Here is a 7924-nt window from a genome sequence, read left to right on the forward strand (position 1 = left end):
GACTGTGATGAATCCATGTACTCCTTTATTATGTTGATATAAACGTATATGTGTTGTGCATTGAGAGGTGATATTGTGTAATAAATATAGCCACGCATGTGCGCGATGTGGGGGAGCGCATGCCGGTGATGACGGGTGCGAGAGTGTGGATGATGATATGGCTTATGTGCAATCTGGGGGATGCACACGATGGTATTAGTTATGCATGATGTGGGGGATGCACAGGTGACTCTGGCTATGTGCGATGTGGGAGTGTACATAAGCTGGGTGAGGCGGTGGTGGTGTATATGCTTATATATATATATATATATTTACTATATAGAAAGGTTATGAAAATAATATGTGATTGCATTGAATATTGAGAAAACTTGATTATTGTCAATGTGTTCAATTTGATGTTCAAAATGGTAGGAATGGATTTTTGTGGCATGTGAAAACCCCTTTATTTTCATCCACCCTGAATCTCGCTGCAGTGAGAAACTCTCTAGTGGTGGGGTGTGAACCAGTCCTACTTCTTGCTGCAGCAAAATGGATTCTCGCTGCAGCGAGAAACCCTCAGGTGGTTGCATTCCAAACCCTTGCCAAAATTTTGCTGCAGCGAGAAACCCTCGGGGGGCTGATGATTTGTGCTTGAATTTTGCCACAACAAAAATTCATTCTCACTACAGCGGATCAATCTATTTCGCTTGACTTGCTTGAATGCTACTAAAGTTTTCACTCTTCAAATTCTTTGTTGCTCATGGATCCTTCATCATCAAGTGATTAAACAACTAAGGGTTTAAATGAGGGGTTTTAATAATAATTAAACTAAATTGCATTGTTTTTGAATATAAGTGCATCATGATTTTTTAAACTTGCCTTATCGTTTGCTTGTTCCCTTCCTATGTTCACTCACTGGGTTTATACTCACCGTTTTCAACTTCATGTTTTCAGATCAGGAGGCAGTTGGAACCTAGGTCGAGGTGTCCATGTAGATTCGTCTCCTTAGTAGGTATCTCGACATTTAATAGCTGTACCTTCACCAAGGTCACTCCGCTGGAAGTTGAGTATCTTTTTGTTGTGTATAAATAAGCGCGATGTAAATTACTAAGATATATGTCTTAGACAATATATGTATATTTTGATTAGTAATACCACTATGAGTTGGCAATGGTTAACATTATTTTGGGTTAATATATATGCAAATATTTGATTGCTGTAGCACATTATTATAGTACTTGTAGGTTGGAATTATGAAATGTGACTTTAGGAACATTTGATAGAATGATGAACAAGTTATATAAATAGGCTTGCTTGGGCTTAGTGGGCTATGCCCATTGGGTCCATGCGCCGGTCATGGCCCCGAAAATTGGGTGTGACATACAAGTAGGTTAAATAGCTTGGGGAATAAGATGTTCAAGGGATGATGAAAGAGACTAAGTCAATAGTCTATCACTTGTGGAAGAGCAAGGTGAACTAGTGTTGTTAATGGAGTTGGGGCAGATTTTATACAAACAAAATATGGCATAAAGCTAGAAAAGTCATAATCTGTCAAGGAAACGGGGAGATGTGGTACATAGATTCTTATCACTATGTTTGATATTCAAGAAAGGAAATTGAGACTCATCAAATAAAACATGTTTTGATGTTAATATCTTATGAGTGACAGGATCTAGGCATAAGTAACCAATCTGATATTTGGAATACCCTATGAAGACACAAGGTTTGGATTTTTTTTATCAAGTTTATCCTTGGCATATGGTTTTAACCATGGATAATAGAGATAGGTAAACATTTTTAGTTTATGTTAATTTGATTGTTGTTTAAAAATAGTTTCATAAAGACTTTTACCAACTAGAACTGAAGAAGGTAATTAGTTCATTAGGTACACAGCAAAATCGAATGCATAGAACCAAGATTGAAGTGGCATGGAAGCTTGATGAAAAAGAGTGAGACCAGTTTCCACTATACTTCTATGTCTTCTTTCAATAATGGAATTGTGTTGTGGTTTATATGGATGGGTTTGAAGGTGTTAAATGCTAAAAAAAAAAGAGAATTTTATTGCTTCATATTCTCCTCCATGATCTGAGTAAATAGAAAAAATAAAATAACAAAAATAGATTTCTACCATTGATTTAAACTTAGGAAACAAGAAATTGATATCAGATTTATGTTTCAAAAGAAACATTCAAATGTATCTCGTAAAATGATCAACAAATGAAACATAATATCAAAACCCATCAATAGAGTGAACCTTTGAAGGTTCCCAAACATTAGTGAAAAATATCTACAGAGGTTTATTATTAACCAAACTAAACTTAGCAAAAGGTAGCTTGTGAATCTTATTACAACAATAAGGGTTGCATAAATTATTAAACATAAAAGAAAAAGAAGATAGAGAGAAGTCTTTTGTAATGAATTGCAAAGTGTGGTTGGAAGGATGACCAAGCCTTTGATGCCATTTGATGGAGCTAGTTTTTATACTAGTAATTGATAGATCTTGTGGACTGACAAGTGGCTTGGTTATTTGAAATGCATAAACACCATTTTTATTCTGGCCTCTTGCACGTGGCTTCCTCATGTAAAGATCCTTCACTAAATATTGATATGGAAAAATTCAATGGAAATAGATTAGTATCACAGAATATAGAAATAGAAATTAAGTTTGTACTTGCTTTAGGAACCCAAAGGACATCTTGTAAAGCAAATGAAGAAGAGTGGTAGGTAAGAGATGTAGAACCGATGTGTGTAATGAGTAAACATGTGCTATCACCAATAAAAATGTTCAGCAAGCCCCCATATGGTGAGTTGAGTATCAAGTTCTCTAACTTTGAAGTAACGTGGTGGGAAGCTCCAAAATCAACAATCCAAGAAGAGTTCTAATTATTTGTAATGGCATGATTTGTCGTTGGTTGAGTAGAAGATTGTTGTGGCTTGATCTGGAAATAATTTTTTGCTATGTGGCCTGACTTGTCACAAAATTGGCATCTAACTTGAATAGTGGATTGGTTGGCAAGACTTGTTTTCTTTGGAAATGATTGTGGGCAATAGTTATTACTTCGATTATTATAATCGCAAGATTTGCCAAGTAGTTTGTGTTTGTCAGATGAAGTAGGGTAGGCTTTGGCGAAAAAGTGAGTAGATGAAGAAGCGTAATCTCAAACAAATTCAAATTTCTTTCAAAAATTTTCATATTCTTGCATTTTTTCAAAGAGCCTTTAAATGAGATATGAGTTTCTCTAGCCTTGTTGATGCTATTTCTTTAAACTTAGCACTAATGCCATTCAAGGCACGAATCACAGGGTCTTTTTCACTAATAAGGTAATTAATGAAGGCTAATTCATGGGTTAGACTCTTTAAAAAATGAAAAAAATATTAATTTATAGATTTGGTTCCTTTTGGTTGGGTGAGTTTTTCTTTCAAGTTCATCATTTTAGATATTGATTTGTAAGAAAAGAGTTGGTTGATTTTCTGCCAGGCATCAAATGAGGTCTTGCAAGCAGTAAAAAAAGGAACAACTGATTCTGTGGGAAAAGAAATGATGGCATGTAGTAATAGTTGATCTTGTTGAATCTAATGCTCATAATCAGGATTTAAAATCAGTTGAGGTGGGTTTAAATTTGGTTTGGTTATTAAAGTTGAAAAACAAGGCTTGGAACCATTTATGTAGCCATATAACTTATAGCATGTTAAGAGGGGAAGTTGGAAATGGTAAGTTTAATGGGAAGTTACGCTACTACGTGCATCGTTATCAATGGTTACAGTTGTTAGTTTGACATGATTGAGTTTAGATTTGTGAAAGGATTGACGTGCTAATGATAGGTGAAGAGGAAGATGTTTGAAAGGAGGATAATGCCATGGTTGTTTGAAAAAAGGGAGAATTAAGAAAGGAGAAAAACATTTGACTTGTTAGAGCACACTAGGTTCCATACCATATGAGAAATGCAAGGGATAATTGAATTTGTGATAAAGGATGGTTCTATAGCTTTGCATTCATTATGAATTTATAATACATGGCAAGCTTCTTAGATAAGAGGATATAACTAGTATGAGATTACATCTAATCACAAGATAGGCTAGGATAGGATTACATCAAAGTACATGATAAGTATACAAGAGTTATCCTAGATTGAATTCTAAATGTTGTGATTATAAAGATTGGTTTTGCTAATTATTCTTGGTCGATTATGATAACTATGAAGATTATTTCAATTCTTTATCCTTGGTTGATTATGACTATGAAGATTGATTTAGCTACTTATCCTTGGTTGATTATGATGACTTCAAGTTATCCTTATCAATGTGATCTTGTAGTATTCTATTATGTCTTATTCCCTCGTTGTCTCTAACAGTGGCCATTATGGACTTGCTAATGTTAAGCTAAAAATTGAGTTTTATACCATGGCATAAAGTTCAACGTCAAATGTGGTAAGGTTGGATAACCTTTAGCTTTGTTTTTGTGAATTTAGTAAGACATAACCTTGTGGTTATCTGCTTTAAGTAATATGAGGTTGATTCTTGTAAAGGCTATTTACATGTATATTTTGCTCTTTCATCTTTTTCGGGATAAGTTGGTTTGTTTTGCTCATTTAATTAAGGGGTTTAAGGTGGGTTTGTCTTGTTCCTCTTGTAATAGCGTTGGGAGGCTATCCTTAAGCCACCCAATTGTCATTTTGTGAGTAAGAACAATGTAACCCTTGTTATTTATGAAGAAAAGATATGTCTTTCAAAAAAAAAAGTTTAAGCAATTAGTTGAGAGGTTAGAAATTAAATAGATTATAAAGTTTACTTGAACCTTACTTAGAAAAGAACTATAAAACCTTTTAAAAGGTACCAATACATTAGAAATGTTCATAATAATTACGATACTTTTGTCCAATAAAAATTTTTATTTAATTTGTCTATTAGCTTTTTAGGCAAATCATTTTTATAGATTTTTAATTCGTGAATCTCAAATTTTAATCTCTAAAAACTTATTTCATTTATGTCTTATGGAATGTTTAAAAGTTATTTCTTTTTTTTTTGTTACTTTTTTCCCCCATACCCTTGTTTCTTAACTTTTTTTAAATGAATAACGAAACCAATAAAAAGAAGTTTGGTCTTATTAGCTCTTTTTTTTTTGTTAGAAAGATAAACTTAAAGTAAAACTACCAAGAGGGGGTGAATCGGTTGTTAAATAAAAATTCTCCCTTTTACAAAGAGCTTCGAAGATGAAGCAGGAACATAACAAAATAAAACAACAAAACATAGTATGAAATGAATGAGTACAAAGTAGAATAATAAACACTACTCAACAAGATTTTTATACAGGTTCAACCTTCCAATGCCTACATCATCTCCCCTGATATCACTTGGAGTTTGAATCCACTATTAGCTTGCTTTTTCTATAAGGTAAGTCGTAACCTTTACAACATGCCTTTTGCAAGATTAGGCGTAACCTCTAAAACATGCCTTTTGTAGGATCAAGCATAACTTTTATCAAAACATTGCTTTTTTCAAGTTTAACCATAACCTTTACACAAGATTTAGCCCTTTAAAGGATTAGACAAAACACCTTTACCTTTTGCGTGGAGGTATAACCAATACGGTAATGGATTTTAATGAATCTCTAACTCAAAACCTCTAGTAAGGTTGATAAAGAAGTTTAGGATCAAAAAGTTGAGAGCTTTCTCAAAGATATGAATGATCAAAAAAGGTTTAAGCTCAAGAAGGATCAATTGAAGAATAAAAATGCGATCTTTAGGCTCTACTTTTACTCAAAGATAAAAACTTTTTACTTATAATTCTTTTTCTTGTTTTTTCACTTTTCTTTTCTTCAAAGATGCTACAAATTCTTTCAAATTCCACAAAAACTCCCTACTTTAACATTCTCAAGGTACGTATTTATAGCCTCTGAGATTTCTTGCCCATTGAAGTGAAATTTGAATCATTTCTCGTATGTTCCAGCCAACTTGCACAATTTCTATTGCATATGTAGAATCGATTCTTTATTGTTAAGTTATCAGTTCTTCACAAAGTCTATAGCTTTTTGTGTTCGCTCCATTAGTTTTTGATGATAATAAAACATTTCCATTCATTTGTGTCTAATATCTTTACTTGAGTGTGCAAAAAAATTAATATATGAAATTAATCATTTAATTCCTCAAAGAGTATTTCAAAAGAAAAGAGGAATAAAAACAACAAGATGTAACTATCTAACAAGGAGGAAGCCTATTGGTGAAACAAGGAAGAATATTGGTTGGCCAAGTTTCAAATTGGAGGAATGGTAGGTTGAAGAGTTTGAGAAACAGAATCAACTTAGTTGACCAAGTCAGTCGACTATCTGCTCTCTGCCAAAATCTGCAACCAGAAACAGAACCAACTTAGTCGACCAAATTAGTCGACTATGAGCTCTCTATCTGCAATTTGAACCAGAGCATTACAAGACAGATTAATGGCTAGAATTCATCCTCAACTATTTCCAACTACCATCAGAGTTGCATCTCCAAGTATAAAAGGGTCTTTCAACAATTAGAAACAAGTTTTTAGAAGCCTTGAATGAGATTTGAGTTATAGAAAGTTGAAAAAACAGAAAAGCTTCACTGCACTTGTCTGCACTTAAACGCCTACTCTTTGTATTTGTATTTAGCACTCAATCTTGTACCACTCAAATCAACCAGTGATCATAGGTACCTTCTTTTACTACTTCTCTTGTATTCTTAGAGTGAGTGAGTTACTCTAAAGGGTTGTTCAAGCTTGGGATAGCTTGATGGTTGAAGGTTGTGGTTGAGTCTTAGAAAACTACTTTGGGTTTTAGTTGATCCCGTGAAAAACTAGTGTAAAAGGTTTTGGCTGAGCCTATGAAAAGCCATTGTAAAGCTTGGTGAAAGCTTGTGAATTTCACTAATGTTTAGTGAATTTGTGGAAAAATCCTTGGTTGGATAATCAAAGTAGTGGATGTAGGTCTTGGACCGAACCACTCTAAATTGCTGTGCATCTTATACTTTGTTTTTATTTTCATAAGTTCTAAAAATTAGTTTCCAACATTGTTAAGAGCCAAATTGTGCTATTCACCCCCCTCGAGTACATATTATCGAGACCAACAATTGGTATCAGAGCTTGTTCCCTGTTATTAAGGCTTAACATCCTTAGGGAAGATCCATATGGCTCTCCAAAAATCAGTAGTGGCTGAGGGACAATTAACAAACAGACCACCTTTGTTTGATGGCTTTAATTACCCTTATTGGAGCACAAGAATGTCAATCTATATTAGGACTATAGACTATGTAATGTGGGACGTCATAACTGATGGACCCTTATGCCCTCAACCGTGAATGTAGTGACAAATGAGTTGATGCCCAAGCCAAGGTTTGAATGGACTGAGCCTGAAACTAAGAAAGTTCAAATAAATTTTAAGGCCATCAACACATTGCATTGTGCATTAACCCCCACTGAATTTAAGAAAGTCTCAAGCTATACAACAGCTAAGCAAGTGTGAGAAAAACTTAGAATAATTCATGAAGGGACTTTTTAGGTAAATGAGTCAAAAATTGCTCTATTAACATATAATTATGAAATGTTCAAAATAGAGCCTAGTGAAGACATCACCAGCATGCTTGATAGGTTTACAAACATCACAAATAAATTGAGTCAACTAGGCAAGCCTATTCCTGAACATGAATTAGTAAAAAGACTGCTTAGGAGTCTACCAAAAAAATGGAAGCCTAAAGTGACTGCCATTAGAAAGGCTAAAGATCTGAGCATCATCACACTTGATGAGATTTGTGGTTCTCTTCTCACTCATGAGCTGGAGTTTAAGAAAGAAGAAGAAGAAGACCGAAGGGAAGCAAAGGAAAAGAAAAATAGTATTGCACTTAAAGCCAGCATCCTTAAAGAAGAGCTGAAAAAGCTTTCCTGTGGTAATGATGAAAAATTAGCTTTGGTTGCAAGAAAATTCAGAAAGCTA

Source organism: Theobroma cacao, chromosome 5, assembly GCF_000208745.1.
Source record: "Theobroma cacao cultivar B97-61/B2 chromosome 5, Criollo_cocoa_genome_V2, whole genome shotgun sequence".
Taxonomy (NCBI): Eukaryota; Viridiplantae; Streptophyta; class Magnoliopsida; order Malvales; family Malvaceae; genus Theobroma; species Theobroma cacao.